The following is a 13726-nucleotide window of genomic DNA, read 5'->3' on the forward strand; positions in this document are numbered from 1 at the left end:
CTTAAGACTAGCAGATGTTCAAAGTGGGGAGAGTGTCACTGAAGAGAGTTAGTGGCTGAACCTCTAACTTCCTGCAAACTCTAAATCCATCCTTCTATTTAAGAGGAAATGAGGCCTGAATGGGAGTCCTTCTCCCCTTCTGGAATCCCCAAATGTTAAAGCTGGAAATAAGGTGAATACACACCTTTCATTTTACAGGTGCCCAGAGATAAAATGACCTGTCTGTGGTCATGAAGCTGCTTCACAACAGACCCGAAGTACCCTGTGATTTTCCCGAGACCCAGTTCACTACGGTCCAGTGATAGAGGTTCTCTCCTTGACCAAACTCTATTCAGGCTTCTCTGAACTCACTTCTGAAATAGGCCTTGACATTTGGGCTTCTGTGATTGTCTCTGCATTGTCCAGTTTTAGTAAGAAATCCTAAATCATTTTAATCAAATCTCACACTCTGTCTGATCTCCCTGGCCTACCTTTCAGCAAGAATCCTGTTAGGTTGGTTTAGCCAGAATCCTCCCTTGCCCTTAGTGATTTCTATTCACTGACCACTCCCCCGCCCCCAACTCTGCTGCTGGACTACAAATTCCCACTTTTCCTTGTTGTACTTTGAGCTGAGTCCATTGCAGTGGTCCCTACATCTATCATGATGGTCCTGAATAAAGTCTGCCTTGTCACTCTTTAACAAGTGTCATGAAAAATTTTTTTCTCTAACACTGGTCTGGGGAACCATTTATTTTCTAATCATCATACGGGGGGGGCGGATATGGATTCTCCATTCTCTGTTCTTACAATTACAAGGGGTGGGGGAAGAGGACTAAAATCCTTAACTAAAAATGAAGAATTTAAGATTTATATCAAAAATATATCTTCATTGTTGACTAAACGGTTTCTTTTTTTTTTTTTTTTTTGCAGTACGCGGGCCTCTACGCTGTTGTGGCCTCTCCCGTTGCGGAGCACAGGCTCCGGACACGCAGGCTCAGCGGCCACGGCTCACGGGCCCAGCCGCTCCGCGGCATGTGGGATCTTCCCAGACCTGGGCACGAACCCCTGTCTCCTGCATCGGCAGGCGGACTCTCAACCACTGCGCCACCAGGGAAGCCCGGTTTCTTTCTTTTAAATGAAATCCTGTCTTATTTCTAGAGGATGGCTAGATGACACATAAACTCTCAGAGGGTCTGCTCCTGATCCCATCCCCATGATTCACATTATTCTTTTTACTCTCCACTTCCACCCTCAGTTACCCTATGAAATTTCCCAATTCTAGTAATATTACTTTTGAATGCTAAGGACATGCAAATTAATTTTTTAAATTCCTGTACACATTAGCAAAATATTACTAAAACTATAATTTAAAAACCTCACCAATCTGTTTAAAGAGAAAAAAGGTGACTGAATTATCGATTATTTTTTTAAAAATTAAGTTAACATACTAGCAACAAATGAGTTTATAGATTAAAAAAATTAGATGGGGGGCTAGATAAGAATGAACTGTAATCAGCATAGGAGTTATTTTTTATTTTTCCAAAGGAATTTGCAAAATTTGTTTGCAGATGGAGCACGGTCTTTGAAACCTTTGCCGCACTATTGTCCCACTTAGCAGACACAAACCATTCTCACCTCCACCAACCCCGGACTCACACTTGGAATGATTTACCCAGCTCTAAAGAAGTATCTTCCATTTCAAGAATATGAAAATGAAGCATTTGAAAATTAAAATGTACATAAAACAATCATTTGCTAAATGCATCAACCCCTTGGGGGCTCTAATTAACAGTTGTGTTGATCTAGATGCATAAAGCTTTCCATTTGTTGTCACTTCCAAAATTCTTGTCAAAGTTGTCATCAGACTGAAGGTCTGACTCATTTTTAGCTTATCTGAGCAGGCTGCTCAGATCTGTCAGTTATAATTGTCCTTCTTACTTCTCTACTCATTTTGGTTAAAATTCTTGCCTGCACAGCCCACCAAACCTCTCCCCCGCCAGTTGTCCCAACTGTCACAACTGGATTTGGTATTTGCTAAGATTTCCAGTTGTAAATTCTCCTACTTCTTTCTGGATCTGGTTAGTCATAAAACAGCTTCTGCGCTGGATCATCCTAGAGTAGGGCGAATTTTCATCCTTTTAAGAATATTTTATGGGGCTTCCTTGGTGGCACAGTGGTTGAGTCTGCCTGCTGATGCAGGGGACACGGGTTCGTGCCCTGGTCCGGGAAGATCCCACATGCCGCGGAGCGGCTGGGCCCGTGAGCCGTGGCCGCTGAGCCTGCGCGTCCGGAGTCTGTGCTCTGCAACGGGAGAGGCCACAACAGTGAGAGGCCCGCGTACCACAAAAAAAAAAAAAAAAAAAAAAAGAATATTTTATGAATCGGTAAGGTTTCCTCTAGATAATTTATTTTCTATATATTGATAACCTTTTCATTAATAACTAATAACTCCCTGGTGGAATTGCAGGATGTTTTGGGAACTTTATTTGCTAGTTTCCAAAACCTAGTGTGCACTGTCGCTATATTGTCCTCTAAAGTAAATATGTTCTACCTACTTAACGAGAGAGGTGACACACGATCTACTCACTGTTTTTTTGCATTTGTTGTTGCTGCTTATCCTTCTCTTCCTTTTAAGTAGTTAAAAATTATAGGATGCCAAATAATGAGTTTTCATTAGAAGCATTATGAAGGGTGAAAAAATACACATACTGGCTCTTGAAGGAGATCAATTCCTGATGTAAAGAAAAACAAACATCACGATGAACCAGGCTCTGTGAAAAATGCTGGAAATACAAAGATGAAGTCATCACAGTCTTTGTATGCCAAGGGCTTTAAAGGCACCAAACTGTTTTCTTTTAGTTAGATGATGTTATATACCTGCATGAAACAAAACAAAAACAAACATAATGAAACAAACAAAAACCGTGCATGAGCCAGAGGTTGCATTAGCAAGCTGGACCATGAGGCAGTAGCACAACTTCATTCATTACTCTTGTCCCACTGTGACATGTCCAGGTAGCCCTCCTTCATCTGGTAACTATGCCACTGGAAAATGCAATCCCCAAGTCATCCTAACAGGGAAAGGGGAGGAAGGAGGCTTAAGCAGAATGCTTTCAAGGGCTAAATTGAGAAGCGGCTTACTTCGGTCCTGCCCAGTTTGTTGGTCAGATTGTGACACATGGCTAACTGCAAGGAACCTTGGGAATAACTGTCTTCCCATGTGCTGGGGAAGAGGAACTGGGGTGGTGAGCACTTAGAGCACTGTTTCTGCCATGTAACCAGAGATCATTTTCTTTGGAATCCTTCAAAATAGGTATCAACATTGAAAATAACTGCCAATATTTCTCACAAGAAGAAGAAAATGAAGGTTTTTAGGATCATCATACTTCTCAAAGAGAGCTATTGGTTTCTTTATGAATCTGTCATGTCAAGGAAACAGTATACATTAATATAATTTTTATCTGTGGGAAGATTGTTAATAAAGTCAATAACTAATATTCATGTAAAAACATATCTGGATCACAGTCAACATAATTGCTTTTTCTGCATCATATTATAATAGTTAAAGCAAGACTCCTTGGAAACATATTCTAATCTAAACTTTTTATGGAGTGGGTTGAATCATGTCTCCCAAAAAGACACGTTTAAGTCCTAATCCCTGGTACCTGGGAATTATTCGGAAATAGGGTCTTTGTGGTATAATCAAGTTAAGGCGAGGATATTCTGGATTAGGATGGGCTCTCCATCCAATGACTGTTGTTTTTATAAGAGAAAGGAGAGAGAAATTTGGACACAGAGACACAGACACAAAGGAAGAATGCAGGCCATGTGAAGTCAGAGGCAGAGATTGGAGTGATGCAGCTACAAGCCAGGGAATGTCAAGGATTGCCAACTACTACCAGAAGCCAGGAGAGAGGCATGGAATGGATTCTCCATCAGAGCCTCCAGATGGAACCAGTCTTGCTGACACCTCAATTTCAGACTTCTAGCCTCAAGAACTGTGAGAGAATAAATTTCTATTGTTTGAAGGCACCAAGTTTGTGGTCATTTGTTATGGTAGCCCTAGGAAACTTGTACATTTGATTTACAAAGAGCCTGGTCTTTAGGAGAGAGGTACCATCTTTAGGCTCCTACTGTGTACAAGGTACTGTTAGACACTGGTGATACAAAGGTGGGTATAAGGAGCTTGCAAATTAGTGGAGGTGAAAAACATGTAAATAAACATATTTGAATTCGACTGCGGGAAAACATTTTTGTCTTTTAGAATCTTCAACTAAAAAAAGCTAACAATATCAAAAATTATGTTTTACATTGTCCTTCTTATTCCTCCTCCAATAGTCAAAACATCCAGTTCATTTCAACAGATGTCTGGGCTTAATGGTGCTCTTCTAAGACATGAAGTGTATTACTGATATTGTACAATGCTATGGTATCCCATTTGTTTATCCTGAAGTTGTAACGAAACGATTATTTGATGTTTTGGTATTTGTTAAGACTTGTTTTAGAGTTTTGCTACCAGCTAAAATGTATACAGCAGTCCATAATTCTTGGAAATCATTCCATATCAGAAAAACAAGGGCAAGTGAAAACCAGTTCTTCATGAAGCAGGTTGATTTTTGATGCCAAACAAAACAGTTGTTTTGTGTTTGACATGGAACGTCCAACTTGGAATACCACCAACTAGAAATCATTTTATGAGGAACAGCAAGTGTCAGTAAACCCCTGAGTACATGCTGGGAAGTACACTCATATAAATAATGATGCTGATAATCGTCTGACTGCTTTCGGAATTATCCTTTGTGTTACATCTGCTAAATGTGAGACCAAATCATTGTTAGTTCATTACTGAAGAACCACTGTGATACTATAATGGGGTCCAGACTCCATGACTGTGTAACTCATGGCTTTTTAAGTTTTCATTATTGACCTAACTTTGCTATAGAAATGATTAACTGCTGTTTTCAAGTCCTAGGATTCTCTAACAGACTAAATAAAATGACCTCAATGAATCTCATTGGCTCAGTTTTGGTAGTACAGGTAGAAAATGCCACATTAAATTTGTCATGTTCAAATATTTATGTGCTGTCATACAGTTCCCTAAGCGAGAAAAAATAAAGAGGAATTTTTTAACAAGTTGGTTCTGGTTTGGCACATGAAGTCAAATCTAGTTCAACTCCATTCATGGGAGAATAGAGTCAGCTACAGACAATTTACGACGACAGGTAACACTGAAGTTCATTTGTAGTCACAGGTCACCAAGGAGGTGCTATAAACCTAAATTACAAGATGGCCCAGAACATAGCAGGTACTCAGGTCAAAGGATACCAAGAAGAGAAAACTGCCCAGTAGCTCATCTCTACCTTCTCTCAGAAGGTCCCCAAAGTCATTACATCTCAAAGAGAACTTTATTGCCTCGTATATGGTCATTCCGCCTACTCTGTCTACACTTGCCACTATGTGAACCACTTCTTGAAGTCTGCTGCTCTTTGCAAGAGGGGCCTCACAGATGCTTCTAAAGACCTTGCAGAGGTCTGTATCTTCCCTAGATTCCCATAACTCCGCCCATCTTGGGCTACAGCTGATGACCTGTTCTTGCAACATAGTTAATCTGGCTTAGACAAGTATTAATCTGAGGGGCTTCACTATCAGAGTTCATCTCAACGGTTATAGCTCTGTCTCTTCCACAGGAGGGAGATAAACCATTCTGCTTTTGTAATAATCATTGAGAGCTTGGCATTGATATCTCCTCCACTTCTTTCCAGCTCTGGTCTTTCTTAACTTGGCTGAGATAGTTTGGGTTGATGGTGGGGGGCAGAGTGAAGGTGAGATGGCAAAGAAACTGCAAATATTTTTAGGCATCAGCATCAGTTCTGTGCTAAATGCTGTGCTCACCTCTTTTTTGTTTCATTTAATTGGGACAAGAATCCTGTAAAATTGTCTTGTTAGGCCCACTTTCTCATTGAAGAAATAGGGGTTAAATAACCTGCCCCAAACTACATTGCTATTAAGAACCGAAGCAAAGACTTGAGTCTGATTTCAAAGTCCTTGATTTCTTTTCTACTGCGTTTCTTTTTGAGACACGATTATTTAAGGATGCCCAGCCTCTTCAGTTAAGGTCACCTCTACCTCACTCCAGCCCTGGGGCTCTTCCTCTGTTCCTGGGAAGATCACAAGGCACACTTCTCTAAATGACTCTGTCCCATCTCTCGGGACCAAAAAGTCATTCTAGTAATCCTTCTGTATTCCCTTAGCATATGCTCATGTAACCCTGGATTGCATTTAGAGAGATGAAGCCAAGACCTTGGTAATAACTTCATACTCATACCTATCTTTTGATTACTGTACCTACATTAACATAAATGAGTGCCTACTGTTCTGAAAATGCTTTTGAACAAGATTCTAAAGTTGTGCCAGGAAGCACTGGCTAGGTATGCTGGAAGCTGTCTGATTTCCTTGTCTTGGATTCTTGCTAAAACTTTTCTCGACAATTCACACAATGAAAAGGAAAAGTGATACTAGTGAAATATTTATCCTCACTGCTGTTCCTTTACTCTTCTCCAGAGCTGGGGAAATGCAACTACAACTTTTTTTTTTTTCTACTACAGCTTTAAATAGCCTTCCTTCAAGGCTGGTTGGTAAATAAAAGGTTATCAATGAACAAGTAGGTAAAATGGGTGGAGTACCCAGGCAGAGAAGTTGTAGAAAAGGGAGCAAGTGCCACCAATGAATTTTAAAGTGAGATTGGGCTCCAAAGTCTTTAAAGCAAAAGCATTTATTGAGTTTAATTGCTGAGTTTCACTGAACTCCAAAGAACAATGCGATTAAGTGGTTACTTTGGGGAAGGATTTTCCAGGTGAAATGTCTGAGCTATATGTTAAGGAACCATGTGATTACAACCAAAATGGATCTGCTTCTACCTTAGCATTTTGCAAAATAATGTGGTATTAGAAATCATGGATAGAAAATACAAGAGTACTAACAAGAGACAACACATACCAGTGCTTTAAAGTGGGGATAATACATGGAAACAGAAAGCTCCATTTGCAATAGTTCAAGTGAGTGAGACACTAAACTGTCCAAGCTCACCCCTCTTTATACTGCATGGGCCTACTTTGTGGAAGGAGACATACATTCTAAACAGTGTTTTCCAAATCTGATTAACAAAATCATGTAGGGGAGAGCTGTCAAAAATACAGGTTCTCCGAGATATTCTGATTTAGTGAAAATGAACTGAGACCCAAGTGTTATTGCTGCTGCTGCTGCTGTTTTTAGCTCACCAGTTGATTTTGGTGATCCACAGGTTTGGGAATGACTCTGCTAAAAGATTTAGGCTAGCTTGCTACTCTTAGGCATGATTTAGGCAACTCTCATCCATTTTCTGTCTGGATCAATGGATTGGGAAATATGCATTGGAAGAGTTTCAAAGATTGATTCTAAGATATTCTTCCAGCAATAACAGGCTGGGATATGGGTTCAGGGGGATAATATGCACCAGAAGAGGGATCACTCAGTAATAAAGTGCTGTTGTCCTGAACTCAGTGTAACCTTCAACTTCTCTACTATTTTAGCCTGGAAAATAGTAGTATAGAGATAGTTTCTCTCCAACACACATAACAATACCCTGACAATTCAGCCAATGCTGTGAGAGGGCATTTGGACTTACAAGGTTTAGACCATCACTGTGTAAGATAACATGTTTGAAACTCACATTTCTTGGCTTGCAAGAGTATCATGCAAAGCATGATGTCATAGACCCTGGTATGGTTTTGAGAAGAGTAGGAGAGGGGTATCAGGAAAATCAAACTAAAATGGCAAGGCAAGATTATTTTTTAGAAGACTGTTTGTAACCGACAAATTCATTTCCTCCTTCAGCCCATGGAGTCTTTGCTATTGCTTCTAACAAGAGAAAAGGTACGGTTTTTCTTTTAATATTGTCTGAGGCAGCAGAACAAGGTAGATTTGGTATTTCTGGCTTGTATAACAGCTAGCTCCCTCTTAAAATACTCAAGGATCTTCCCAGGAAGGCCATTTAGATTCTGAGTCGTCTTTGAGTCATGGATCAATCTGAAAATCCTACCAAGAAACACAGACAGGGCTTCCCTTGTGGCGCAGTGGTTGAGAGTCCGCCTGCCAATGTAGGGGACAGAGGTTTGTGCCCCGGTCCGGGAAGATCCCACATGCTGCGGAGCGGCTGGGCCCGTGAGCCATGGCCGCTGAGCCTGCGCGTCCGGAGTCTGTGCTCCGCAACGGGAGAGGCCACAGCAGTGAGAGGCCCGCGTACCGCAAAAAAAAAAAAAAAAGACAACAGACTTTGCACGCAATTTCAGGGACACGTATATCACAGCTTAAGAACTGTCAGCCTTGCAGAGAGAAAACTAGCAGTTGGATTTTGTTTCCATTCCACCAAATGAATTTTAGTTGATTGCAAAATGACTGTTACACTGCACAGATCAGAATCTGCCCTCTTAAACATCTGTGAATACAGACTTTTTCAGGGGTTATTAGCTGTGTAAGTAGTGTTGAAACACCGAGTCTGTATCAAGCACTTACAGTGTGCTTGACATTACTAAGTGTGTTACAGTCAACATCATTTTAATCTTTAAAGTTTGCATAGGTAAAGACACTCAGTTACTCAAGATTAAGTAACTTTTCCAGTCAGTTTTTGAGTCACAAACCTGAACTGACTTTAAAGCTATTGTCTAACCACCATCTACTCAACCGTTTTCCCACCTTGGAATGAAAAATTTACTCTCCACTTCCAACAGTGACGAATTTTGAAAGGGGTATTGTTTCTGGGAGAAGAGGCTTGAGTAATGATGTATACCTGATGATATCCAACATTAATTCTTATCACCCATCCTCCTAAAACTCAAACAAACTTACTTTCTCAGCTGTAGAATCAACATGACCAATGTTGATTAGTCAGATCATTATCTATTGTACTAGATCATAAGCTCCTTGAAAACTGAAACCATGTATGCCTCACTTTTCCTGCTCACACAGCATGCCTCAGCCATAGGCGGAAGTTCAGCGTCAAATATAAGAAGCTATTGGCTCCTCTCAGTTCTCAGTAAAGGATGACAGTCTTCCCTGCAACCCTCTTGCAAAAACTTTAATGGGCCTGTTTCATTTGGTTTCTACTACATGTCATACATCCAGCTCGTTGTAAAAAGCAGCCACTGGTCCTTAAGCCTTACAAATACATGACACTGAACATTTAACTTTACTACAAAGTTTGAAATGCTGTGATTCAGTACTAAGTATTATGTTCAATACAATCTGGGGCCTTCTGTGTAAGGGCCATACATCACTGGGCAGATTTGATCACTGGTTAGCTGTGACAATTTGTCTAGGGTCCTTAAAGACACCTTTCTTAAGAGTCTAGAGAATTCTTAGTCCCCCATTAACCAAGTAAAAAGTGTTGCCCTTAATCTACTTTAAAAGCCTCACTTTTTTAATCAAAGAACCAAATTAACATACCTAACACTTGAATGCTAAAGGGCCATGTCTGGATAAGAATGCATGATATTTTGATGCCTGTAGGCTGCACTTATTTTCTAACAGGTATTACTACTTTGTTAAATCTCTGAAGTCTCATGTTTTTGTCACCTGATATGCAATCTTGCCACTGAAAAAACTGGTTATGCTGTCCTAGATATTCAATCTAATTTTCACGCCAATCAAATAAGCCACAGAGTAGCTAAAAATGAAAAATGTGCAAACATGGATAATTTTAGCAGGCATTTAAATATATAACACAGATGCTAAAGGGTAATGGGTGGGGTGGCATATTAACTATTCTTATTTAAGTATTATAATTTTTACATAATTACTTTTACAGTAGTAATTAGTGAAAGACAACATTAGAAGCCAAATATTTTTAGTATGTGGGTGATATTTCTAAGTACATGGGGTTATGTCTAGGGGAGGGGTTCCTTAAGAAACATCACCCTAGTAAGGAAGTACTTTTCTCATAGGGGTGGACATGGAACGAGAACACCAGGGTGCATAAGTTTTAAAAGAAATGCTTTAAAAAAATCTAAACCATATTTATTTGCATGGTATTCTAATTTTCAAGTCTGAATGCATTTTTAGTAATGGGGAGGCAAGAGAGAACAGAAACATATAGAAAGAATTTGCTACCATTTTTTAATTTGCCATGGATTATACACACAAAATCAATCTCAGAAATTACTCAGACACTAGTGTTTGAACTCATCTAGGCTAGTTTGGTCATATTTTTTTCTGGCTGATTTGTAAGCTCTAAAAGAATAAGGTCTTAAGTAATTGCTGTTTTGTGAACAGTTCTTGCATTCAACTAAAATTTAAGAAATGTGTTAGAAAGATTTCTTATTAATTTTTGAGTAGACTAATAGATTACTCTAATTCCTGAATAGCCTTCGTGTTATCAATGATTTCACATATATACAATCTGAGGTTCTGTGGTGATCATTTCAGTCAAAACCATCAGGAAAGAATATATTCAAAACAAATTGTTAACCAACTAGAAAATAACATATAACTTCTGTCATCTTGCTGTTCACTTAAGTATCACATGTGAAGTACAATAGCAAGTCAGTACGTATACTAAAAAGGAAAGTAGCACTTAGTTGTAGACAAAATTGAGTCTTGCATTTATGCCACAAAATGGTTTAACTTTTACTTCTAGGACTAGAACAGAAATGTACTCTAGGGGAAAACACAAAACAATGCTCTTTGCTTTTATATGAATTAAAAACCAGAGTTTGTGTGTGAAAACAGTAATAAGCATTTAAATGACACTTGTATTCTGTCGTACATATACGTTTGCTTTAAAGCAGACTGTACAAACATAAGAAACTGCTTTATCAAATTTCAAATTACTTTTCATTAACATGCTATTTCACCCATGGCAACCCATCTATGTAGTTTAAGGCTATATCATCTTACTGCTAATCAATCAGAAACCACACCCATCATTCTCTCCAAAATTATAAGCTAAATTTATGAACAAAAACCACTATGAGAACTTCGCATTCAAATAATTAAGCAAATGAGTGTCAAATTAAGTCTCTGTACACAAATGTTTACACGATGTGGAGGAGATAAACTTTCTAAGTTATGACAGTTACCTAAAATGTATCTTTGGAATGGGGCATATGCAACAGGATGAGAGAGGCTTTGCTTCTCAATGTATATCAATAAATTCACTTTTGAACCCTATGAATGTATTACCAATTCAAAAATACAATCGTAACAGTAGTATCCTTAGTATGTTGCTATTACTTAGTAGACGTTTGCCCATTTTTAGTTACTTGCAAAGAACTTCATTTAAGGCAACTGAAAAGAATGATTCTAATCACTTTAAACTGAAAGTTTTTAAGTTACAGATCTTTACCTTTTCATTATACAACTTAATGTAACCAATCTTGTTATCAAACAATTCTCTTTCAAGTTCTAGAAATCATTACTCTAGGACATTAAAATAATAGCCCAAGAGAAATTAGACTGCAAGAAAGTATTTGCAAAAGACACATCTGATAAAGAACTGCTATCCAAAATACAGAAAGAACTCTTAAAGCTCAGTAGGAAAATAAACCTGATTAAAAATGGGCCAAAGACCTTACCAGACACCTCACCAAAGAAGATATACAGATAGAGGCAAATTAAGAATACTAAAGATGCTCCACATCATGTTACTGTGACGAGATTTAACTGCACACCTATTAGAATAGACAAAATCCAGAACACTGACAACACCAAATGCTGGTGAAGATGTGGAGCAACAGAAACTCATTCATTGCTGGAAGGAATGCAAAATGGTACAGCCATTCTGGTAGGCAGTTTGGTGGTTTCTTACAAAACCAAATATATTCTTACCATACTATCTACACAAAGGAGTTGAAAACTTTATTCCACACAAATCCTGCTCACCGATGTTTTTAACAACTTTATTCATAACTGCCCTAACTTGGAAGCAACCAAGATATCCTTCAGTACGTATATGGATATAAACTGTGACACATCCAGAAAATGGATTATTCAACACTAAAAAGAAATGAGGTGTCAAGCCATGAAAAAGCATGGAGAAAACTTAAGTAAATATTATTAAGAAGCCAATCTGAAAAGATTACATACATACTGTATGACATTTTGGAAAAGGCAAAATTGTGTAGGCAGTAAAAAGATCAGTAGTTGTCAGGGGTTGGGGTGTTGGAATAGGCAGAGCAGACTTTTAGGGCAGTGAAAATATTCTGTATGATACTACGATGGATTTGTCAATATAGATTTGTCCAAACCCATAGAAAACACCAACGGTGAACTATAAACTATGGACTTTGGGTGATTATGGTGTCAATATAGGTTCATCAATTTTAACATGTATTTACCTGTTTTGCTGTGAACCTAAAATTAAGTCCTTAAAAAATTTAATAGGTTACACTATGTGCCATGCATTTTTACCATCCTTATTTACAGATGAAGCTTGGTCCTAGGGTCCACTATCTAACCAATATGCCATTCCACTCAAGTTTTTGCCTTTGCAAATTTGTGCTGTGGGAAACACATTTCCCCTCAAACCAGAGGCCCTAGTTTTGCAGAGAAAGCCCACTGAAGAATAGACTTAATAAAAGGACTAGTCCTAGGCCATGTAGCTAATTCATGTCATCAGTGTCTGTCCTCTCAAAACATTTCTGGAGTGGGCATGTGCAAAATGAAACGTGATACATTCTTGACATGCTTTATATCTCAGTGTACATTCCAAAGATAAAACCCACTTATAGTCTTGCTTGAGAAACATTCAGGTTTGAATACAGGAGTCTAGGTAGAACTGAATCTTCCTAGCTGCCTTACACACTTTGATCCCTTCTCCCCAATGTTCCAGACAAATCCAATCCTTAAGTCCAAATATGTTCTAAATTAGTGTTTCGCACAAGAAATGATTATGGAAACATTTATTACCACAATCTCATGCTACTTATTTCAAAGACCATTACAGAATGAAGTCGAAAGGCCCATCATCTTCCCATGTAAGTCTTCTTTATCCCCAACGTACCACTCTTGGATTTCAAAACCTTAAGATTTAAAAATTTATCAAGCAAATGTCTGACAGAGGTAGCATTGAGGGAAAATGTCTTATTTAAACTTTGAATAAAAATTAAGTTTGCCTTCTAAATACCGTAATTTTCAACTCAATTTTGATTCAATATCCTTCATATTTCAGGAGACACTATCCTCATCATACTTCATATAGTATACATTTCCGCTCACCTGAAGCAAAAGTAGCAGCACTCAAAAAACTGTGACAGGTGGTAGTGAATCATCTGGGTATTTCCATTTCAAACTCCCATCGTTGCGAAGTCATGGTTCTGGCTTTTTGGAAGTCAGCATGTCATTGTTATCCCTTGTTCTTTATTATCTCACATGACACCTGCAAAGACCAAGCCCACGGGTCCATCTCAACATCAGAACCAAACCCCAAACAAGACTATGCCTGTTGTTGTAAACACACTGTCATGCCTAAAGTGTCATTTATAAAGCAAAAAAAAAAAAAAAAAGGAAAAGGGAGATAGGAGGATTGAAAAATTATGACCTAAGTTCTAAGACTGTTCTAACCCTAAAGTGCCTATTCATTTCTTCAAAATGTACCACACTTAAGATGTTTTATAACACTCATCTCATGGTTCTCACTTGAATGTATCATGTTCAGGGATGGCAATGGAAAAAAATTTACAATACAGCCATGCAAAGTCTACAAATGCAACTAAAA

The sequence above is a fragment of the Mesoplodon densirostris genome, chromosome 6, assembly GCF_025265405.1.
Source record: "Mesoplodon densirostris isolate mMesDen1 chromosome 6, mMesDen1 primary haplotype, whole genome shotgun sequence".
Taxonomy (NCBI): Eukaryota; Metazoa; Chordata; class Mammalia; order Artiodactyla; family Ziphiidae; genus Mesoplodon; species Mesoplodon densirostris.